Source organism: Pinus tabuliformis, chromosome J (genome assembly GCF_031772625.1).
Source record: "Pinus tabuliformis cultivar Carrire ecotype Pingquan chromosome J, CPIR1, whole genome shotgun sequence".
In the NCBI taxonomy this organism is placed as follows: domain Eukaryota; kingdom Viridiplantae; phylum Streptophyta; class Pinopsida; order Pinales; family Pinaceae; genus Pinus; species Pinus tabuliformis.
In genome coordinates this window covers 935,046,538-935,072,572 of record NC_142295.1, presented here as the reverse complement: position 1 = coordinate 935,072,572, position 26,035 = coordinate 935,046,538, and the positions used below count along the sequence as shown (strand labels likewise).

At 36.3% G+C, this 26,035-nt stretch overlaps 1 pseudogene across 1 annotated transcript in view; it reads left to right on the top strand.

Moving 5' to 3' along the window:
• Nucleotides 1-7,927: 7,927 nt before the first annotated feature.
• LOC149229844 (hypersensitive-induced response protein-like protein 1) overlaps nt 7,928-26,035 on the top strand; it is a 74,145-nt pseudogene continuing 56,037 nt past the window's right edge. Inside the window, exon 1 of the transcript XR_016247327.1 lies at nt 7,928-8,127. The product of XR_016247327.1 is annotated as a hypersensitive-induced response protein-like protein 1 (transcript). The remainder of the gene's footprint in view (nt 8,128-26,035) is intronic.

Sequence of the window (26,035 nt, the reverse complement as noted above, 5' to 3'; positions counted from 1 at the left end):
CAAGCTCTGATACCATGTTAATTTTTCTTACGGCTATATTGTTCTTGGCTTTGATAATTACCTTTCATTGTTTCCATATTAAATTCACCCAATAACAAGTTAACATTATTCAGACTTACATCATTATTCAACAACATATGCAACTATATAGAAACAAAAATATAATCACCAATGCAACGAAACATAAAGGAACAATAGAAGAAAAGTATTGACACATAGAAACACCAAGATTTATCGGAGACCAGGGCAAAACCCACTATGGGGAAAACCCTTTCAAATTCTTTTTCTTATTTGATTGTCATTGAATGATTCAGCAAAATAGAGTAAAATGATCCATATCTTCATCCATACAACTATCCAACAAAAATAAACTAAACAACATAATGATATGAACTCAACAATGCCAATAATAAAAACGTTGATTTAGAAGTGTGCAATCAACTATCACTATCAGCGGTCAACCATCGAAGCCTGCAGAAAATGAGCCAAATATGTGGTCAACTAAAAACCGAAACCCTATGTCCCAACTTCACCCATGGAGTGACGTGTTGTTGTGACTGAATATATGCATGTGACATGCCTGTGGTTGTGACTGAAATATGCATGTGCCATGCTTGCTGTTGGAAACCAAAAACCCTAGACACGTGCGAGCTTCAGACCCTACAATCTTAGACTTGTGCGAGCGAACTTTCCACGAACTATCTTAGACCTATGCAAGCCAAACCAAAGAAAGAAGAAGAATGATCATAACGATGATGTCAAAATGAGGTTGAGGTCACTTGTACTGACAACCTTCCAAGGATGTCTAATTTGCTTTAGGGATGACCTGATCAAATGTACACATGTTGGCTTTAATTCAAAAGTACACTTTCCGTTGTCCAAATTGAGTGCTTCGGTAGTCAACATTGGTCCTCTCAAAAAGAGGAATCACATCCCATTGTTGGAATTTGTCATTGAGATGCCAACTTAATAATTTTTCATTGAAATTGACATCAAATGAGAGAAAGAAAATTTAAGGGCGTGAATGATACCATGTTAGAGGTGTTTCATAAATGGTGTTGGCCAGAGCACATGTTTTTTCATTGTAAATGACAGAATTGACACCTAAAATGGAAGAACTTTCGAGCCGAGGGGTTGTGGGACATTTCTTTGAGCGGGAATGGAGTTGGCTTGCTTTGATACCATGTCAAACTAGGATGAGTAACTCTAATGTTGGATTATCATTTCACTCTTGTGAAGCTATTTTATTACATTTGATGACTCTTTGTTTCATCTTCCAAGAGATTTGTTGGCCTTTCATATTTAAGTAATTGTTCACATCCCTACTCTTTGATTTACAATGACACGAAAATCTTGCAGTATTATGTGTCTAACACATAAAGATGCTTGATCTTGTCTAGACCATTGAGGGATAAAGGAAGAGATCATTTTGTAGAATAAGCATAATATTAAAAATATTATTAATTCAAATTTTAAGGAGAAATTGTGGTGTGATAAGGAGTTAGAGGGAAAAAGAAAATTAAGATATTATAAGGAGGGGAATAACCTAAGTTTTGAAAATAAATAATATATCCCTGTCTTGACTAGTGTAAAGAAGAGAATAAACATTGTTAAATAAGAGCAAATTCTCATGAGCTTCATAGTGAAACTAGACATTGGTCAATTCCCAAAACCCATTGGGATGAAAGAGATTGTGACCTTTGTGACACTAAGTAAGTTGAAAATGAAAACCAATTTCTCTTAGATTGTCCATTGTATACTCAAATTAGATATAAATTTCAAACTATTTGTCACACTGTCAATCGACTTACTTTTTAACTCAACAATACTATGAGAATCTTACACTACTTCTCTTAATGCTTTTTGCCCAAAGAAATTAACTTCAAAAAATTCCAAATAGGATAAGCCATTTTTAGTTTTATTGGATGTTAATCATTATCATCATATTAATGAAATCAAATTAATAAAATATTAAAATCAAAACTTTTTCTCAATTTATTGCATTGTATGGAAGAGATGTAAAGTGTACACATTTTGACTCAGTCAAATTACACAAAAATAAGCCATAGTCTAATTTATAAAGGAAATGGGTTATTTCATGGCATTTGTTTTTTGTTAATTTTAACCAAAATCCAACAGATATTTTTAAAAACATAAGTTTTAAGTTGTTTAATCTATAGAATTCAAGTGCCCTAGTGTTTCTCAAGGTGCTTAATCTATTTATGCATTCAAAAATGTATTTTAAACAAAAAAAAACTATTTTATCTATAAGTTAAATTAATCCTAAAGAAAAATTAAAGTAAATTAAATAATAATAATTAAAATAAAATTAAAGTAAAATAATCAATTTATAGTTGGCCATTTTTCGACTTTAAATTTTGATTATAGAAACAGATACACTTTCACTTTTAAAATTTACTAAAGACCGAGAGGAATGAAATATTTTAAGTGTAAATTTATTTTAAAAAAATAGAGAGAAAATATTTGAAGTACAAATTTATTTTAAAGTGAATTTTTTTTTATCCCTCCCACACAATATACAATATAAATTGATTAAAAAACATATATATAATTCCCTATTAAAAAATATACATAAATTCACTCATTCAAATAATTATTGAAGTGGACTCATCCCATGTATATCATGGCAAGGCCTCTTGACAAAATTTCATAGATGTAATACCAATTACGTATTCTATCAACTGACCACCTCAAACAACAATTCCACCCTTATTATGAAACCATGGACTCAAATTATATGTTATAGGCTAGACTCGGTACATACATTACCCTTGAGGGGGACATCCCACATAATACAAATTCTGTCGTTTTTCATGAAACTTATATATTATTGGGTGGACTTGGTACATACATTACTCTTGAGGGGGACATCTCACTGTTGGAATATTAATTCCAACTGCTGTGCAGCAGCAGTGATGCGGGACATCACCGATGAGTGATTGCTGATATCGCATCAGCGAGCCGCAATAGAGGACTTACAAAAGAGTCAGCGTATCTGCGGTAGAACTGCAGTGAACAGTTGAACAGCAGCAGCTACTTTATCTATTTGTCCTGATCCGGCACCCCACATGTATTCCCGATATTTTAAGTCACCGCCATTACCATCTTTTCACTCTTTAATTATTTTTGTGTTTCCAGAAGGAGGAAGGATTAGATCCAACGCTACACCATTACTTCTCAACAACTGTATTAATGAGCAGAACGGCTGAAACAGAAAAGAACCAGCCTCGAGCCGACGCAGCATTTATCAGTTATGGGTTTCCACATAACCGACTCAAGAAGCACAGCAGAATGTCAGAAAGATCAGATTTTATTCATTATGAGCAGCAGAGTACAGCAGAAACTTCATCAGCAAGTTAAAGCGGTGATGACCCTTTCCCGCACTATAAAATGCAGACACAGCAGTGAAGAAAGAACAGAAGCAGAAACAGAAATAGAAATAGAAACAGGGGAAATAAATAGATAGCAGAGGAGAGCACGCAGCAGCGTGAAGAAAAATGTTTCCAGAATAGTGAAAAGCACAGCAGTGCAGATTTGAATGTTTTTTGTTTTGGGATTGTTTGTTGTGAGAAACGGTAGAAACATCAGTGCTGAAACAGCAGTGCTAAGATAGAGTTGCTGAAACAGAGTGCTGAGACAGAGATGCTGAAACAGCAGTACTGAGACACAGTGCTGAGACAGCAGTGCTGAGAGAAAGAGTTGCTGAGACAGCTGTATATGCAGTAGCATAAATGTATTGAAAGCTTTACACACAGTAGTGTAAAATATCAGACAGACACAGCAATGTCAATTTGGACAGATTGAAGTGCCTCTGAAGCAGGCATGGTGGAATTCCTCTGTTAAGAGGTAAATGTTAATTGTGTGGAACAGAAGCGTTCATTTGGTGAATCCCTCTATCAAGAGGAAGATGCTCTTTAGCATAGATTGGTAAATCCCTCTGTTAAAGAGGAAGATGTTTTGTAATAGGAGTTGTGGAAATCCCTCTATGAGAGGAAGACTTAGTTTATTTTTTATAAATAGAAGTTTCTTTTTGCCTGTTGCTGTTACACCGTAAGTCGAAAAATACTTGACATCAAAAATCCCCGTTGCTGTTACACCGTAACTCAAAAAATACTTGACGTCAAAAATTTACGTTGCTGCAACACCACGAACAGCGTTGCTGCAACACAAGTTACAGCAACTGAAAAAAATTGTGTTGCTGCAACACCGTTTCCAGAGAACGAATTTTTCTGTTTTTCTGAGTTAAAAACAGAGTATTTTTCTGTGTCAAAAACAGTATTATTTTGATCAGTTTTTGATCCTGAGGCAAAGTAGAGTATTATTTTATGCTCTGTTCTTGTGTTTTTGAATTATCAGAAAACAGAGTATTACTCTCTGTTCATATTTTTGTTGTTTCGGAATTTATCAGAAAATTCTCAACAGTGGAAATAGAGGATTTTTCCACTGTATTTTGTTTGGAATAACCAGAAATTCCCGACATGGTATCAGAGCTTGTCTAGGCTCTTTGAAGACAACAAAGAAGCTGAAAGAAGATTTCTTGCTACAGCAAATTATCCAGCAGAGCGAAAACGCTGTCAAGGTATTTTTCAGATTAATTTTCTGTGTTGCTGTTGAAGAAACAATCAGTTATTTTAAGATACTCAGTCAAATGGCAAGGTCAAAGAAGAAAGTCACCAATCCTGCTAAGAATGTGTCTCCCTCTACTCCCAAAATAGAAGACAATCAACTTGAAAGCATTCTATTTGAGGCTTCAAGGTTTAATGGAAATTTTGATATGTGGGAAATAAAAATGAGGACTATCTTACAGTCTCAAGGGATTGAAATTTGGGAATCAGTAATTGATGATAGCAAGATGGATAGAGAATCTAAGGAGCACAATGCAAAAACAGCAAAGACAATTTTGGATGGGCTGCCTAATTCTTTAAAGAAGAATATAGGAAAATATTCATCAGCAAAAGACATATGGGACAGACTTCATGACCTTCATGCAAAGGGAGCACTAACCACGACAATCAGTCAAGAAGGAAATTCTGAACCTATCATAGAAGCTGAAAATGAGAAGGTTGACCTCATCAAGCTTCAAGTAAAAGAAAGGGATGAAGAGCTCGCCAAGCTTAAGAAGGAACTTGATCAATGCAAAAGGAAGCATCATGAAGAAGTCATATCCATGATAAATCAGTTGAATAAAGCAAGGAAGCAGGAAGATATCTTGTCAAATCAACTTGAACAAAGGCACAAGAGAGTGAACAAACTTGTAGAAGAGATTGGACAGTACAAGGTAGAGGTCTCCTCCCTTAAGGCTGAATTACAAGAAGCCAGGAAGCAGGCACAAGAAGCTGAGAAGAGAATGGAGAGAAGTGAAGCAAAGAATGAAGAAATCTCCAAAATGAAGTCAGATATTATCTCTCTTAAAGTAGTAGCAGCTGAAACTACTCGTAGCAAGGAAGAAACTGAGGAACAACTTACAAAGAAGAATGATGAGTGTGAAAGATTGGAAGAAGAGATTGTCCTCCTTAGAAAAAAGGTTGAAGGGATGAACAAAATCTTGAAGAGCTCTCAAGCCTTGGATGATATGCTCAGCTATCACAGATCTCCATATGATAAATCAGGACTCGGGTATGTATGTGAACCCTCAAACAAAAATGAAAATTCTTTAAGCAAAGGAGATGTGAAGAAGGCAGAAAGAAATTGTGATGCTCCCAGTTCCAACAAAGACAAGGAGAAAAATCAAGGCTACAATAGAAGAAATCCTACTCCAAGTAGAAAACTAGCTCCAAGAAGAAATGTTGATGACGACAAAGATGCGAGAGGCAATGGTTATCAGCAAAGAATTTCAAGGCAGAAAGGCTTCGGAAGTACATCAAGGAAACCTCCATATACCAGGTATCAAAGTTTATTTTTTGGTTATTGTTATTCTTGTTCAAACTTTGGTCATATGGCAAAAGACTGCAGAGCATTTCATAGAGATAGATGTTGTAGTCTCCGACAATCTCCAAGAAACAATTTTGCAAGAAGAAATCATGAATTTTTATTCATGAACAATGTTGAATGCTTCAAGTGTCATAACATTGGGCATATGGCACGTGACTGTAACTTGACATGGGCCTTTACACAAGCTAGACCCATGCAAAAGAAGAAAGTTACACAAGTATGGAGAAGGAAGAAAATACAGTTCGAAAGCCCCTTGAGCTCTCCAGCCGATCTAAGTTTCTTTTGAGAAGATTCTGCCGAAAGAAGATAATGCATACACTAAAGGGGAGCCTGTAATTTTTTATCATTATTGCTAAACTGTATTAACAGTCATTCTTTGATGAAGATCTTCTTATAAGGAAGAGATATGGAATTAAATCTCCCATGATAACAGAGAAGGAGCAGGTTGCTGATATTTTGACCAAACCATTGGATCAGAAAAGTTTTGAGTTTTTTATGAAATGTCTGGGTATGATTGAACGCCCAGCAGTTGAAATTAAAAGGGGAGTGTTGGAATATTAATTCCAACTGCTGTGCAGCAGCAGTGATGCGGGACATTGTCGATGAGTGATCGTCAATATCGCATCAGCGAGCCGCAATAGAGGACTTACAAAAGAGTCAGCGTATCTGCGGTAGAACTGCAGTGAACAGTTGAACAGCAGCAGCTACTTTATCTATTTGTCCTGATCCGGCACCCCACATGTATTCCCGATATTTTAAGTCACCGCCATTACCATCTTTTCACTCTTTAATTATTTTTGTGTTTCCAGAAGGAGGAAGGATTAGATCCAGTGCTACACCATTACTTCTCAACAACTGTATTAATGAGCAGAACGGCTGAAACAGAAAAGAACCAGCGTCGAGCCGACGTAACATTTATCAGTTATGGGTTTCCACATAACCGACTCAAGAAGCACAGCAGAATGTCAGAAAGATCAGATTTTATTCATTATGAGCAACAGAGTACAGCAGAAACTTCATCAGCAAGTTAAAGCGGTGATGACCCTTTCCCGCACTATAAAATGCAGACACAGCAGTGAAGAAAGAACAGAAGCAGAAACAGAAATAGAAATAGAAACAGGGGAAATAAATAGATAGCAGAGGAGAGCACGCAGCAGCGTGAAGAAAAATGTTTCCAGAATAGTGAAAAGCACAGCAGTGCAGATTTGAATGTTTTTTGTTTTGGGATTGTTTGCTGTGAGAAACGGTAGAAACATCAGTGCTGAAACAGCAGTGCTAAGATAGAGTTGCTGAGATAGAGTTGTTGAAACAGAGTGCTGAGACAGAGATGCTGAAACAGCAGTGTTGAGACACAGTGCTGAGACAGCAGTGCTGAGAGAAAGAGTTGTTGAGACAGCAGTGCTGAGACAGCTGTATATGCAGCAGCATAAATGTATTGAAAGCTTTACACACAGTAGTGTAAAATATCAGACGGACACAGCAACTCAAATATACTATTTCAAATATATATACACAGTTTACCACACAATAAACGAGTGAATAAAAACGGGAGAGTACCTTGGAAAAAAGGGACGATATGAGTCACCCTTGTCCCACAAGTTCGGGTCAATGACCTTAATTTCTGGGAATCGGCTTAAATGTTGGTAATGCGGCATTTTAGTATTCAGGGAATTATGAGTACGGAGCAATTTGCAGAGATCTGTTCAGCTAGTCAATACATTCGATTCACGAAATTGGCTAAACTAGCATTTGCCCAAATTCGTTGACGTTTTGGTTTTCTAGACACTGTAATAATCCGTCTGATAATTTTAGGGTAAACTAGCATTTCTCCAACTTTTTTGAATTCGTTGACGTTTTGGTTTTCGATATACTGCAATAATCCGCCTGATAAATTTAGGTTTATTTCTACAGTCAAGTATTGTCCGTTTCAATGGATGCCTCTTTGGACCAGTTCACTTCATTGCGTGTGGATGATATCAAATTCTTATCTGTTCGATTGTGTCTTTGTCTACGTGATCAATTCAATGTGTGGGAGGACAATATAACTGACTGCGTTACACACATATTTCAGATCGTATGTGCCATTAGCAGTTTGTAATAATTTTTTTGGCATCTGATCAGACCTGTGTATCATTCTCCATACCATCTCATCTCGATAGCTTTGTTAAGCTTCAGGTATGAGTTCCCTCTTTTCTGTAAGTAAAATTTATTGGGTTTAACATTAGCAGAAATAGATTCAATTTCTTCACTTGCAATAATTTCTTCACTTGCAAAATTTGTTATGGATAGATATTATTTAAATGTTTTGTATAGTTAACGAAAAAATTTAAATTTTTAAACTTTTTTATTTTGCTGGATATAGCAAAATTTCAACTTTAATAACAATGGAGAAAATTACATAAGAAGCTAAACTACATATTGAAATGTAAAATAAAGCTCTCGCCTCAATTAAAATGTTATGATGCCTTAAAGTTAATATTGACCTCAAGGAGGGTTATGGTATTGTGAAAGCTCACCCTACGGTCCTTGCGAGCAACCGAATTTTACACTAAGAATCTGTATCTATTCAGCTTAGCATATATATGAGGATCTCGGTGAGGATGATAAGAAACTGCCTTTCACAGACACAATCCCCTCCCCTTCCTTCCAAGGGGAAACCCTTTGAGCACTGAATGAGTTGCAATCCCGTTAATTATGAATTGTAGATGATTCAAGTATATGCTGTATTGATGGGATCATTCTCTGAGACTGCTGTTTACTTAGTATTTATATTCATTCTCTGAATAGAAATGGCGCTTTTTTCTTTAGGAAAGGGAATTTCTCCTGCATGTGATGAATAGACAGATTGGTGCTAGATTCTCTATGGTTAAAGATTGAGTTCTTTGAATTTAGAACATGCAAACCTCCCAAACTGCAGTGACTTATTTTGATACTCAGATCCTAATTCAATATTTGAATACATCTTAATTACAATAAATATGTTTTGAAATTTGTTTACTGCAATACTTCTGAGAATGGTTTTAGAAATTTGTTTACTGCAATTCCATTTTTGATAAACAATTTGCAAGATAGAGATATTTCGTGTTTGGTAAACCACTGAGTGAAGTGAAGTGAAGTGAGGACTAAAGTTTTAGGTTTCAAAATATCAATAATAAATATGGTTGTTGGGATGGGCCTTTTTGAAAATTGCATTTTTTTATTGAAAGTTAGAACTTAGGTGTACAACGTACACGGTTGGTTTGTAAATAAGTTGTAGTGGTAGAGATTTCTTGGCTGAGAAGTAATGTATTCTTCTATGATAAAATTATGTGTTGAAGAAATACCCATGTTGTGGGCATCTGCTAATCCAATATCATATTATATGGGTTGAAGATTTAAGAATAAGTATTTCACGCAGTCGCCGTCACCCTCACAGTCTTGCACTTTAGCTTCCCGACGTCACCACGGTCTTACTTCATCAAAGATTTAACGGGAGGTCACTACGGTCTTACCCCATCAAAGATTTAACAGTCTTCACCGCCTCACCGCATGCAGGAATGAAAGGGTAGCACCTTTTTTTAAACTAATATTTTAATTGTTGCAACTGATATGGATGTCTTACAATAAGAAAATTACTTTTGTATGAGGAGTTGACTAAATTTAGAGATTAAGTTAAGTGACTGATTGAGTATTGCAGTGTTGAGTCAAGTAGAGTTCGGTGATAGACTATTTTTAGTGTATGGTTACATGTGAAGAGATTTTAGGCAAGTGACTAGTTGGATTACGTGTGAAGAGATTTTAGGCAAGTGGCTAATTGGAAAAGGTTAAATATCCTTCACCAAGTTCATTGTAAGTATCAAATTTTATATGATCAATAGAAAAGCAGCAGCAGCTGGTGTTTTATGTGTGAATTTATATTTTGTCGCCTTAATCTTTCCAACAAATTGGTATTAGATCAACGTTACAAAGAATGAGAGCAAAAAAATTAACAACAATCCATGTGAAAAGAAAAACATATTTTTTCTCGAAGTCTTAAAACATCAACCCATCTTACAGTGGTATACAAGGCGTTAAGGCTCAACAGAGAACCACGATAATTCTCGTTGCATGCACATGGATCCCTTGGGTTTGTGTCGCGTTAGCGGACGAACGCAGGGGATAGTCCTCGTGAAAGGCGTTAACACGCAACCGGTGATTAACTCCAACGCTTTAGCGTGTTTAAAGTCAACGATAATCTTGAAAAACAATTGTTTTTCGAAAGAGTCACGTAGCATTATTTAAATCATATGAAAGTGGCTTGTTTGAACATGAATACGTGAACATTTTTCTAAAAGAGGATTTATTTTATAAAAAAAAATATTTTTTATATATTAAAGGTTCTTTTAAAGTTTTTTAAAAGGGGAATTTTGAAAAGGAATTTTTTTTAAAGGTCTTTTTATAAAATAAAGACTTAGGGTTTTATTGAACGTGGTATTTTTGAAAAAAATTATTAAAAGAGAAATTTTTAGAGAAAGATAGTTTTCACGAATTTCCAGTCTTAGTTCTTACTATTTACAAGGAAATATTATGATGTGTGGGATATTAAGATGGCGACCACGTTGCAGGGATATGATGTTTGGGATTATGTCCAGTTTGGGTTTTCAAAACCTAAGAATGAAGTAAAAGAATAATCTCTCAGTAATACAGAGAAGGAACAATGTAAGAAAGACAAGAAGAAGAATGCACAAGCGTTACAGCGTATCCAGAGAGTGTACCAAGCAGTGTTCCACAAGATTATGATCAGTCTTCAGCAAAAGTAGCATGGGATGCTTTGACGACAAACTATACAAGTATGGCCAAAGTTAATATTGTTAAGTTGCAGAGTACTAGGAGAGATTTTGAAAGTCTGTAGATGACGGAGACAGAGGACATTGATTCTTTCATGAATGAGGTCATAACTGTTGTAAATCAGTTAAATATTTATGGTGAAGAAATTAAAGATCAAACAGTGGTTGAGAAGGTCCTCAAATCTTTGTCTACCAAATTTGATGTTGTGGTAGCAGCCATAGAAGAAGCCAAGGATATGATAGCTAACAGTTGATGAGTTGATGGGATCACTTCTATCACATTAGGCAAGGATAGACAAAAATAAGGATTCCACTTTAGAGACCGCTTTCGAAAGTCAGGGTTCTATTTCAAGAGACAGAGGTTAAGATAGAAGTAGAATGAGAGGTAGAGGACGAAGCGGAAGATATAGTGGTTAGAGAGACGGTCGAGAAGAGCATGAACATGAAAGTGGATGCAACTACATAAGCTTCAACAATAATCAAAGAGTTGACAAATCAAAGGTGAGATGTTATTATTGCAATAAATTTGGTTACTATGCTCGTGATTGTAGGAAGAAAATAACTTATCAAGGGAACCAAAGAGCTAATGTCACTACAGAGAGTACTAACTCCATGTTCCTAGCTTGCCATACTATGCATGAATCTTCTACTAGTGTGTGGCCATTAGACAATGGTTGTAGTAACCACATGACAGACAACAAGAATTTCGTTGCAAATTTCGATCAATCTGTGAAAACAAAGATAAATTTGGGGACTCACAAGACTGTGGAAGTAGATGGCAAAGGATTGGTCAACATTCTGACCAAACAGGGGGAGTCGAAGACAACCTCAGAGGTATATTATGTTCCTATTCTCAAACATAGTTTGATAATTGTTGGTCAATCGACACATAAAGGATACATATTTATCTTTTAAGGTCAAGAATGTGTTATATATGACAAGCCTCCAACCAAGCAACTGATAGCAAAGGTGCAAATGACGAGGAACAAACTCTTTCCTCTAATTATGAATTACAATGATCAGGTCAGTTCTTTTACAGTTGCATGTTCTGATGATTATTGGTTATGGAACTTTAAATTTGGACATTTACACTTTTTTGGTTTAATATTGTTGTAGCAGAAATAGATGGTCATAGGATTACCTCACATCAAAGAACCTGCTAGTACTTGTGAGTGTTGCATCTTGGGAAAGCAACGCCATGAAAGTTTTCAAAGGGAATTGAATATAGAGCAAACCAACCTCTTGAGCTAGTGCATAAAGACTTGTGTGGACCTATGAGGACACATTCGATTGGTGGAAGTTGTTACTTCCTTGCATTCGTTGATGATTATAGTAGAAATACTTGGGTTTACTTCTTGAAGTAGAAATCTGAAGCTTTTGCAAAGTTCAAAGAATTCAAAGCCTAAGCAGAGAACCAAAGTGATCGATAGATCAATGTATTGAAGTCACATCGTAGTGGAAAATATGACTCAAAGGCATTCCATGATTACTGCGAACAACATGGAATCAGAAGACAATTTACAACCAGGTACACACCGCATCAGAATGGTGTAGGAGAGAGAAAGAACGGAACAATTATGAACATGGTAAGAAGCATGTTGAAAGGCAGAAACTTGTTTAATGAGGATTGGGCAGAAACAGTTTCATGTGCTATTTATGTGATCAGCAGATATCCTAAAAAAAGTGTGATGAACAGAGTACCAGAACATGCATGGTCAAGTAAGTATTGCAACATGTCTCTGTTAAGAAATTTACCCTAGAGAGATAAATTATTACTGAGATTTACCGAGATTTACAGAGAGGAATAATAAAATAACCAACAACAATACACATAATAATTATCCATGAAAACCCTGAATCCAGGGAAAGACCCAACCCAATGAGATCTCTTTAGCATTGGCCAAAACCTTGGCCAATCCAACCAAGTGAATCTTCACCACTCACCTCCAGGCCCACATTACAATGAGGTATTCCCTGCCTTTTATACGCTCAATTACATGCAATACCATGACCATAATACCATGGGCACACTATACAATGTGGCCAAAACAACTACTATTTAACCAGGTCAATCTTGACTCAAACCCTGAGTCAATTTTACATAACAATTCCCCTCCTTAAACTTTTCTTAGGGTTCCTTGGCTAAATCCAGCCAAAACCTGCTAAGTGAGACAATCTCGCTCACTCTAGCACTTACCCACTTCAAATTTTTTACCTGGGATTTTTTTAACCCGACATCCGCCTATTATCTAGGTCTAACCCAGAATTTACTGGTAATTACCCAGGGGTATGCATGCATTACCAGGTCTTACAGTAGTATGCCCATTTACATGCAAATTAAAAATTTCACTCCATTATAATAATTTTTTTTTGTTTCCCATTGTTGTTGTCTTTGTACATATGAAATCAATGTCCATATAAAAAGAACCCATCTATCGAATTACATGGGTCACCAGCGACTATAACCGCTAGTTATCTAGGCGTTCTTTTCAGTTACATGGTTCATCAATTAATTAATCCACGTGCACATATTCTCCTCATCAACTGAATCTCTCATGACCCAATAGTGTGCAACTTTGCTTTACAATCTATGGCCTTTGATCCAGATTTGCAAGGAAAACTCAATTATCTCTCTATCTACCAGGCTAATACAAACCCTTGGAAATAAAAAATGTCCTTATGAAGCCAACTTAGCTCTGATACCAGTTGTTAAGAAATTTACCACAGAGAGATAAATTATTACTGAAATTTACCGAGATTTAGAGAGAGGAATAATAAAATAACTAACAACAATACACATAAATATTATATACATAATATTTATCTAGGAAAACCCCAAATCCAGGGAAAAACCCAACCCAATGAGATCTCATTAGCATTGGCCAAAACCTTGTCCAATCCGACCAAGTGAGCCTTCACCACTCACCTCCAAGCCTACATTACAATGAAGTTTTCCCTACTTTTTATAGGCTCAATTACATGCAATACCACAGACCATAATACCATGGGAAACTATACCATGTTCCCAAAATGACTATTATTTAACCAGTCAACCTTGACTCAAGCCCGAGTCAACTTTACCTAACAATCTCATCTCAAAGTATTTTGATGTGTAGCTTATGCACACTTGCCTAAGGAGCGAAAAGGAAAATTGGATGATAAAAGTGAAAAATGCATATTTATTAGTTATAATGAGCAATCAAAAGCTTACAAATTGTATAACCTTGTCACAAAGAAGACCATAATTAGCAGAGATGTTGTGTTCAAATAACAAAAGTCATGGAATGGAACTGTAGACAAAACAGTTGATGCACAAGTGCCACTGATGGAAGAAGATGATGTAGCAGAAAAGGAGAAGCAAGAATCACAGGTGAAGATACCAAACAGAGACACACCAATAAGGACTCCAAGATTTTCAAAGAGGCATGGATCATCAAGCATATCAATAGATCAAGATTATCCCAGCAATAAATCAAGTGATGAATGAAGCAATGGTAAGAGAAAGATGAGAAGTCTTAAAGATATTTATGAGGATTTGGATGTTAGTTAAAATGCTTCATTGTTGTCATTCCAACCTTCTTTGTTTGAAGAAGAAATCAAAGATGAAAATTGGGTTCAAGCCATGGATGAAGAAATTGAAGCTATTGAAAAGAATGATACATGGGATTTGGTTGATTTACCGAACAACAAAAATCTCATTGGTGTGAAGTGGGTGTACAAGACAAAGTTGAATGAGAAAGGTGAAATTGACATATTTAAACCATGACTTGTGGCAAAATGATTCTCGCAACAACCAGGAATAGACATTGGATAAACATTTTCTTGAGTAGCCAGATTAGATACTGTAAGAGAATTTCTAGCCACAACAACCCAAAACAAGTGGAAAGTATATCAGATGGAGGCGAAATCAACCTTCTTGAATGGAATTCTAGAAGAAGAAATTTATGTGTAGTAGCCTTCGGGATATGAAGTTGAGAGTAACAAAGATAAAGATTACCGGTTGAATAAAGCACTCTATGGACTGAAGAAAGTGCCTAGAGCTTGGTATAGCAAAATCGACAGCTACATGATTAATAATGGATTTTGCAGAAGAAACATTGAACCTACCTTGTACACAAAGGTAAATGAGGATGGGCATGTTGATGACATGATTTTTACAGATGATTTTGAGAAAGATGAATTTAAAGCAGCCATGATGAAAGAATTTTAGATGACATATCTTGGTCTCATGAAATATTTACTTGGCATAGAGTTGAACAATCTGAAAAGGGAATTTTTATTTATCAAAATAAATATGCCAAATATTTCTTGAAAAGATTCAGGATGGAAAATTACAAACATGTCCCTACACCAGTTGCAACAGGTATAAAGTTAAGCAAGGATGATGAAGGATCAGATGTCAATCCAACTCTATTAAAAATATTTGTTGGCAACCTCATGTATCTCACAACTACAAGACTGGGTATCATGCAAGGAGTAAGTTTGATTTCCATATTTATGGAGACTCCAAAAGATAAACATTGGAGTGCAGAAAAAAGAATTTTGAGATACATAGCATGGACTAGAGATTGTGGCATAATGTATGCAAGAACATAAAAGAAAGATTTGATTGGTTACACATATAGTGATTTTGCAGGCAGTTTGGATGATAGGAAGAGCAACCATGGTTTTGTGTTCCACCTTGGTTCAGGTGTGATATCATGGGCATCTAAGAAGCAACCCATTGTGACATTGTCGTTAGTAGAAGCAGAATATGTAGCAGCATCATCAGCAACATGTCAAGCAGTATGGTTAAGAAGAGTATTTGATGGACTCAAGAAGAAACAAAAAGGTTTGAAAACAATATATTGTGACAACACCTCAGTGATTGCACTATCTAAGAATAGTGTGTTTCATCAAAAGAGCAAGCATATTGATACTAGATATCACTTTATTAGAGAACTTGTGAGTAACGGAGAAGTTCACTTGAAGCCTTGTAAATTTTTCATTGTTTTCAGTCCATCCTTCTTCTCTTGAAGAAGCAATCAAAGATGAAAATTGGGTGCAAGCCATGGATGAAGAAATTGAAGCTATTGAAAAGAATGATAAATGGGATTTTGCAGAAGCCTTATAGGGGTTGAAGATGTAAGAATAATTATTTCACGCCGTCAAATCACCATCACAACCTTGCCTCTTTAGCTTTTGGAAGTCACCATGGTCTTACCTCATCAAACATTTAACAGTCCTCACTACCTCACTACCTCCTAAGCTAATATTTCAAGTTTTGTAACCGACATGAATTTTTGTATAAATATAGATGTTGAGCCGAGGGAGATTAATTCACTTGGTCTTTTGTTTGTGTAATTAAGAATTTGTAGCTACTATTCACTGTGTTTTTTTGTTATCTTCTCTGTATTTTATTTTTTCATTTGGTATAAGGGTTCTCTAAGAAATATATGATCAAAGGTATAAGGAGAACATGACTATCAATTAATGCACTTAATGCATTAATGTGTATATCATTAATAGGTCCTAACACAATAGAGTTGGAACGAGAACGAGTTTCTCAGATTTGGAAAGATGCAAATGAAAGAAGACTTTTTGACATGTGAGAATTATTAAGTTACATGCCCTTATAGTTTGCACGTTTATTTATACATGTAAATTTTTTTTAACTTTTGTTGTCCTCTACTATATTTATATTGTTAGCCTCACTTTCTTAAAAATCAATAATAAATCCAATTATTAAATTAAATAAATAAAATCATTAGAATTCCTCAAACCAAGGATTCTAGTTTGGATGAGAGATTCTCTCCAACTAGCTCTCCTAAATTAGTGTGTAAGTTGAGAAATTGTCTCAACCAAGTGAGTCTAAGATAGATGTACTATCTTAAGACCACTTACTCATGTATTTAAATGTATTATCAAGTTATTTGAATAATGAGAATTACATGAGCATGAGAGACCACATGATGGCTCTCTTCCTTTTCTACCAATTTAATGTTTATGTGTTAATTTGTTGTGCATATTGTGATATGGTTGTGTGATTAATCTACATGTGGTATCAGAGCTAAGGAAAATGTGATAGGAATGCATTCAATCTGAGGTTGGGCAACACAAGACTAGAGGTAGAACATCTGGAATGGACTGTGGTGATCGATCTCGGAGCCCTTTCTCATTCGTAGCTCCTAGAGATCTTGTGTTTTCTGCATAGACATCAGTGGTGTGCCACAAGCTGACATTTGACTAGATCTGTCACAAGAGCAACCGATTTTGCGTGAGCAACAATTTTGTTTTCTTGCCTGCGTTAAAAATGTTGGACAAATTTCCAGAGTCAAGGTGGATGTCGTGACTGTTGTAGCAGTGATCAATTTACTAAACTGTTATCTAATTACAAACATCTGGAGCCAACCACGTACATGAATGTTGGGTTTGTTGGCACCCTTGCTGGCCTTTTCTGTTGGAACCCCTAGTGGCAAAGCATAATGAGATTGGGTAGGACAAATAGAGGTATTTGACCCAATTCTTTCTGCATCAGAATGTGGGATTATAGATTCTTTGGGGTGTACTTTTTTTACGGTTAATGAGCGAGCGAGGTAGACAACAAAGATCCCAACTCTTTTTTTCATGCCCCACTGTGCATCTCTTCTCCATGATAATGTTCTTCGAGAGAATTGGAGTCCTGTGCTGTTGAACATAATTATTTTGCTCAATAACAGTCTCCGTTCCTACCTCGAACAATTTTCCCAATTTCACAGGTCTCTTGTGGCTTCCACGAGCTATGTCCTGGCCATTATAGATTGTGTGAATGAATTTAGAATCCAGACTGTTTCAGATGATTTCTTTGTGGCTTTCCATCAGACGAGTTGGCATTTTTTTCCTTGGATACTTCACAGGATCTCAAAGTTTTGTCTATATAGAAAACTCATCATTGGATTATTAGTTGGTCTAGTCCTCTTTGAATGAGCTACTTTTCTAAAACTAGATATGCTTTTGTAGAGATATGTCGAGCAACTAGAAGTTCCTCTCCTTTTCGATCAACATGAATAATGGCTAGTACAATAATAATTTGTGCATACGTTGTTGTTTGTGTGACTCTACAAGCTGGGAGCTATAAAGCATGACTCTAAATCACCAACTTGCAATGACTGTCCCAAAAAGCACCCGGTGCAACTTCAAAGTTCGAGGAAGCCATTGAGCCCATTGCACTGGTTTCGATTCCGTGCGACGTGTAAAGACCGATGAATTTTTGAATGAATTTGTTCCTGAATGATAGGATCAGAGGGTTGTGCATTTATGGCCAAGAATCACAGCAATCTGCAAAGAGTTTGAGGTTTTTAAGAATTTCGTTTGGAGGGGTATCAGGCAGAGGCCTCTTGAATTCCAGTAAATTTTAGTAGTTGAAATGTTGGAGGACAAAGTAGCGGACTTGTTATAGAAATACCTCGGTAATTATGTGAGAGGACTGTCGAAGGAAGCTTTAAAGATCAGCCTATGGAGAGGATAATAGCTAATTTTCATTTTGGGGGGTGTGGAAGAAATCATATCATTTAGGCAAAGCGTTGCTTCCATAAATATTGTTGCTTTTCACAAAATTTTTATTGATATTGCAGGAAGCATAGTCATTTTTTCTATTGACAAAATCATACAATTTGGCAAAAAGATTTATTTAGATTCAGATCCTTTTTTATCCAAAATTTACGAATTGAAAGTAGAATTTTTATGGAGCTTTTGGAGAGATAAGGTTATGAAAGCTTTTTTTTGTAATCATGGAAAAGTTATTGGAGTCATAAGATGCATATCTTGCATTTGGAGTGATAAGTGAATTTCTTTGAGAGAAATTCTTATAATCCAAAGTAATATTTTACTTTGAGAGAGATTTTGAGAATGATTGAGTGAGTGCAGGCAGTTTTTGAAGACAATTGATGCCAAAGAGTTCTCAGTTTGTGCTTGAGATGCCTCAATGAAGATATTTTCATGATGACGTATCTTGAAGGTTAAGAAAAACATATCTTTTTGTGGTGATAGTGTCCTAGATCTGCCCGAAATTGAATAAGGGGATCATACATACACTCTGTGTCGTGAATGTGCTTGCATGATTTGAGTCAAATTTGTAAAACACTCTCTTTATTATGGTTAAACAAAACAACTACATGCACATAAGAAAGTTTACATATACAAGTCATCGATCAAGCTCCTGAAATCAAAGCTCCCATATTCAATTAAGTTCATAAGCACAAAGCATCACATCATTGACTTGATAAAAGTAATATTTTGCAACAACATTTGACAACAACTAATTCCGGCCATCAAGTTAAGGATGCTACAAATCAAGCATTTCAGGTCAAGACATTTCTGCATCAACATCCAATCAAGCTGTCATCTACATCAACAAATTTTTTGCAACAATTCAACAACAATTTTTTGGCAATTGCACTTGCACATTTTTTTAATAAAATACCAAATTATAACTTGCAAATCATAATTTGTAAGTTGGCTTGTAATCAAAGACAAATTGAGTTGAATTGTAAGGGTGCATTCTCGGTTGAAACCGACACCCAAGCTTTGAGTTGATAGGGAATCAATTAAACCAAGTGAATACATTAAGTCCAGTAAGTCTTCAACTGAGTCATCAAGATTGAACTTGTCATTTGTATCTTGGGTGCATTTTTAACAATGTTTGACACCCTTTCCTTTGTTTACAAATCATCACATTCAGTGAGTACATTCAAGAAATCACAAGTGTCAGTAATCAATAAAGCATGTTCAAGTGAGCATCAAATCAAGCCAGTGTTTAAAGCAATCATCATTCAAACAATCAAAGCAAGCAAGTGTGAAAGCAAGTGAGCATGCAACAATCAACCGAACATCAAGCGAGTGAGTTCTACAAATCCATCATGTATTAAAAGCAAGCGAGCATGAGTTCCAACAAGTTCACATGGTGAAAAGCATTCAGTTGATAAAGATTCTTAACAAATTGATCCTCTCAACTGTTGAAGACATGGTGCAAATCAGCAAAACAACTCCTGTTGACATTCAAGTGCATATTCAACATGCACATGAAAGGATTGAGTTCCTTCAACTGGAGTTGCAACTGCAGAGAAATGAGTTGCAAGAGAAGTGTGTTGCTTCCAAGTCTTTGACCAATCCAGAGATAGTTGATTATTCGAATTCATTCATCCAACCAGCTTCAAGTGTTGAAATTGTTCCAGTTCAACTTTCTTCCAAACCCATCATCAAGCCATGGGATGAAATTCAAAGTAATCGAAATCAACGCGGCTTAGGATATGTCAAAGGTACTGACAACTTACATATCCCTGATTATTCAAAGCCCATTTAGTTCATCAGTGCCAGATCACTTGAACAAATCACCTCAGCAAGTTCTCAACAACTTGCAGACCGACATCAATGCACACAAACTGAAGTTACAGACAAATAGAAATGTTCTCATTGTCAAAGAACCAGTCATCTGGAAGACCAGTGTTTTGATCTCCATCCTTGTCACCATTGTGGCAAGAAGAGTCATACATCAGAGAAATGCTGCAACCAACGATAGCCAACCAGATTGAAGATAAAGTATTCATGGATTGATCCCTGGGAATGGTCATCCACAGCCAGAAGATTGTACAAGTTTTACAATCGTATTCACTCACACATATTGTAGCCAACAGTCAATTGAAGATGGTACTCTCATGCACCTGAAAGCAGGAGTACCACAGTAAAACTCTCCTACACCTGAAGGGGGGGAGTTCAGATTTCAAATATAATTTGGAGAAGATTGCCTCTCCTTTCAGTTGACAAAGAGGGGATAATGTCAATGAAATTTACAAGTGGTTGTTAGACTGAAAGTCTCGACAACATCAGTGAAGCAGCTAGTGGGCATCTTCATCAGCCAGTGGGTGATCATCCTCAGCAAATACGCCAGTGGGCGTTCATCAAATTGTGTCAGTGGACATCAGATGCTATTCTCAAGCAAAGGACAATTGGATCCTTTTGTGCCTTGGCATGTGATGGAGTTGTCAAGCGACATTCAGAGATGAATCATACATGTAGTTGATTCATGTTCTCTTCAGATTTGAGTTTCTTCAGCATCCAGCTTTGGCGGTTTTTAAGGCAAATTTTTTTTGAGGATCAACTTGAGAACTTGGAAGATGGTTCCTTGTTCGTTTTGGATTTATCATTGAGGGGGGGAATGTTAGCCTCACTTTCTTAGAAATCAATAACAAATCCAATTATTAAATTAAATAAATAAAATCATGAGAATTCCTCAAACCAAGGATTCTAGTTTGGATGAGACATTCTCTCCAACTAACTCTCCTAAATTAGTGTGTAAGTTGAGAAATTGTCTCAACTAAGTGAGTCTAAGATAGATGCACTATCTTGAGAAAACTTACTCATGTATTTAAATGTATTATTATATTATTTGAATAATGAGAATTACATGAGCATGAGATACCACATGATGGCTCTCTGCCTTTTCCGCCAGTTTAATGTTTGTGTGTTAATTTGATGTGCATATTGTGATATGGCTGTGTGATTAATCTACATATATTTTTGATACAGAATTTTAATGCTCTTTGTATATTGATGGAATTTGTAATACAGACATTAATAGTTACATGGATGATGGATTCCATAAGAAGAAATCGAAAATATCATTTGAAATAATTTTCATCTGTTGTTGTTATAGGTTGATGGCTCATGAAAAATTCCATCAAGGTTGAAAAAAGCCTACATTTCACTAACCTTTTGAAAAATGAAATAAAATATGATGCACTTAGATTGGATCATTTTTCTACAACTGCAAAACTTCTTTTCCTTTATGCTTATCAAGATGCATTTAAAAACGAGGATATTCTTTTGCACATATATCGAATCCCCCTCTTTCTTTGGCTTTAATGCTTAGCTTCTGTGCAACTTGAGGCATTCTATTGCTTTCATTATCATTGGAGGAATGGAATTTAGAAACTTGCAAGTTGTGACATTAGTTTGATATAACTAGAATTTGGAGTAAACCATCATTTAGAATAGTATATGTATGTATCAATTAATAATTTGTTGCTAAATGCATTTCTCTTATTGGATGGATTTGAAAACTGGAGGTTGGTGGTATGTTTTTGTGGCTTTTTAAGGTATCATATATTTATATTTTGTATCAAACCTTATATTAGATAATAAGGCACAAAAAACACACCTTATTTGGTATGAAACTTAGTATTATTGGGAATCTAAAAATTGTTTCTTTTAAATGATAATTTAAATATATGCAATGGATAACCATCAAATACTTTACCTAGGATTGATTATATACTTTCAATAAGAAAAAAAACTTGTTTCAAATGTTCAACACTTTTTGTTGAAACCCCCACAATTGTAGTTGTCAAAGTATTAAAATTTAAATATCTTTAACTTTTAGTCCATATGTCTATAAGTTAGACTAAAGGGTATAGCCTATAAATAATACACGAATATGAAAATTAGTTTCAATTCAATTCTATAGGCATTGGTTTTGTTGTTTCTATATATATATATATATATCAACAACAAAACCAATGCCTATAAAATTGAATTGAAAAATAATTTTCACACACACACACATCACATATATATATCAATTTTACTAAATTTTGATGATAAATAGAAAGAAAGATTTGATCACAACATGTTTTTACCACATTTAATATTTATAAGTGTTTGCTCATTGAGAATGTAATAATGGAGGAAATCATAACATAATCCTATAACATTATGCTAAGAGATCCACAATGTGAATTTATTATAAGTTTACGCTTTTAATTTTTAAAAGGTCCAGATACTATGCATTCAATATTGTTAATATTAGTGTATATCACATGATACAAAACATGCTAAAATAAATATGGTACAAATTTATCTTTAGGTGCTATAATATATATTAGATTATGTAAATCATATTAATTAATTTACTTTTGATTTTTTATGGATAACATTTAATAGTTTGACTATGTTGGTAATTGATGAGCCCCAATTTTGGTACAATTCGGGCTCATTTTGGCCTATTCTCTCTGCTCAAACCATTCACTTTTTACTGCTTATGCATGCATTTCTTAGTTTATTCGTGTTGTTTGTAGGAGGAAGGGTAGACACTTTATCTACGTGACTAATGCATTATGATTTCAGGTTTTTGCATTAAAAGGGAGAAAAGACCACGTGAAAAGGAGGCAAGGAGACAATGAGGTGGCACTGCTGGTTTTTAGGAGAGGATGTCCACGGTCTTAGGGACATTCCTCGTGATTCCCACCAAGAACTCCGAGCTCCAATCCATCCTCCCTCCGAGCTTAGAAGCAGCCAGCTGTTCTACAGGAACAGCAGTTATAAACTGCTCTACAGGAACAGTAGTTATGACTGTCCTACAGGATCTGCAGTTGAACTCTAGCTGGACAGCCGAGCTCCTAAAATCAAGGACACCTGTTGGATAGTCGTTTTGGCATAAATACTGAGGCCATAGCCTTGTATAGAAGCTTTTTGAACCTTGGCATTACTCTTGTAATTGAAAAGTACGAGCTAGAGCTCAGTTTTTGTTCCTTTTTGTAAGCCAATTTGGCATGACATCAGATTATGAATAAAGAAGGCAGATTTTGATCTAGTTCTGAGTTTTCTCAAGGAGCTATAGCTCTCAGGTTAGGGCCCAACCTGAGAGCAATAGATCTCCTCAGTGTTGTAATGTGTTTGCATTTCGTTCCAGCACTTTGAGTTTGTTTATTTTCACATGCAATTCGGATTTCCAGCTTGTTAATTTAGCCGTTTTCATGAGCATAGATAGGACTAGTTTATGGTGATTTGCTTTCAGTGTTTAAGTTTGATAGGAGGATAGATATAATCTCTTGGAGCTCCAGCAAAACAGGTTGTAAAGGCTCACTGCCATCTCACTGTTAGGGATTGGGGTGTAGTCCATGACCAACCACCAAAAAGAACAGCAGTCTTCTCATCTCCATGCAAGCTGCAACATAAACGTTTTCATTGAAGATCTATTCAGGCATTTTTGACATCGATCCATACTGCACTTCCACGCATAGGTTTCATTTCTTGTTTTCCATTTCTGTTCATAGGTTTCATGGCATAATTATCATAGGTTAATGAATTTCTCGTTTTGATGCATAGGTCATTTGTTTCATTTACGCTGCTCCTTCTCAAACCATTTTCTTCTTCTTCTTATTGATCTATCTGCAAGTTCTATTCAACCTCTGTCTCACTCATTTACCCTCCAACTCTCTCATTTCTCACATAGCTCCATCTCCTTCAACTTTCGTTGGTTCCATCCTTCCAATCATCAAACCATTGCATACACCCTTCCTTCATCTGATTTTCCAGCTCCTGAGCCATCATCAGGTCCATCTCCATCTCACTTAGCCTCCCACACCACTCCAACACTCCATCATCTCCCAAAACCTCCACGGTCAATCATCCTGTAGAATTGCACAGCCATCCTGTAGAAACCAGAGTATCCTGTAGGATCCCCTGCAGACTTCCTGTAGGAGGCCACTCACTTGGTTGCCGAGCTTCTGAATGTGAGGGACCTCTGTGGATGGATGCTAAGGATCCCTAGGGACCTCTCCTAGCCTCCCCAACCTGTCCCACGCTTTCCTTCCTTCTCTATCCCATCTGCACCACCAAACCCTAGTTAGCACAAAATCACAATCATTCCACACACTTAAAGGAAAAATACAAAAACATGTCTTTCATGATGCAAGTAGTTTAGATCCATGCATTTGCACATATTAGAGGTGACAGCAGCCTTGGTTGAAGTTTCATTCACACTCTTTGCATTGTAGAGGTTAGACTAGTTAAATTAGGGTTTCCTAGGTTTACATGCTTTGATTTGCTTTCAGTTCAGTTTGTCAAGTAGAGTAGCTTTCCTTTGAGCATAGCTTTCGTCCATCAGTTAGCAAGCTTCTTCTGAGAGCCTATAGAAGTTGGCTTGAGCCCTAGCGGACTTGTGCCAGCTGACCAAGTGACAGCTACGACAAGAGCTAGTACTTGTGCATATAGCACCGTCGCTTCCAAGTTTGTACGAACTACCGGGTTGATAAAATGAGAGACAGGAAGCCCCAGGAGTTGTAGCATTATTGCTACAATGCTGGAGCTCACCATCTTTTTGGCGCCGTTGCCGGGGAAGCATCAGAGTATTAGTAATTGTTGCTTTTCTTCTACTTTCGCACTCTTACTTCTGCTCAGTAGTTTATTTCATTTCCATTCTGCAAAAGTAGCTTAGCATTTCCTGCTTTCATAGATTAGCATTTCCTGCTTTCATAGATTAGCATTTCCTGCTTTCATAGATTAGCATTTCCTGCTTTCCTAGATTAATATTCCAATTCCGCAATTTCATTTGAGTAATATAGTTAGTTGTAGATCACTTTGTTCCAGTTTTGCAGGTACCAAAGAAAAACGCAAAAGCACTCAAAAAAGAAAGGTCCTTTCCATTTCATGCCTCGTAGGAACCGAGATAAATCAGGCAAATTCCTACCCAACACCCCCACCACATCACTAAGTCACCCTTCTCTCTTCTTTGGTGACAGTGACTCAGAGGAACCTATAGGTGAGCATCCTGAGATATACCAAGACCCTATAGAAGAAGAAGAGTTAGAAACCACTCCATCTGAAGCCATGGCTGATAATAGGAGAGAAGATGAGAGAATAGAAGGAGCTTTCCCCATCCGAGAGACCAATGGAGATATGAAAATGAAAAACATTAGCCCCTCCGCCTTGCCTCACTTCCATGGACTGACCACTGAGGATCCTGATACCTTCTTGTTTGAGTTTGCTGTCCTTTGTAGAACTTATGACTATACTGAAGATGAGCAAAAGCTGAAGCTTTTCCCTTCCACTCTTAAGGATGCAGCACTATGTTGGTTCATGGGATTACTTGGGAATAGCATCGCTACTTGGGCTCAGATGCAGCAAGCCTTCAATACCAAGTATAGGGATTACTGTAGGTCCAAGGAAACCAAGGGAGAGATCTTTCGGATGACCATGGGAAATGATGAGTCTTTGGAGGATTATGAGGAGAGGTTCCAACTTAGCTATAAACGGGCCAGGTGCACACTTGACCCTGAATCCCTCAAGTTGGTTCTACTCCGAGGAGTCCCTGAAGATCTCTTAGACACCCTTCACATGTTAGCTGGGGGGGACATTTACCAACTGCCTTATGAGGACATCAAGACTGTGTTTAGAAATCATTCTAGGGCAGCTAGAAAACGAGGTAGAGGAAATCTCCTCTCCACTGGTGTCCCTTTCTCCAAACATGAGTTTACAAACCAATT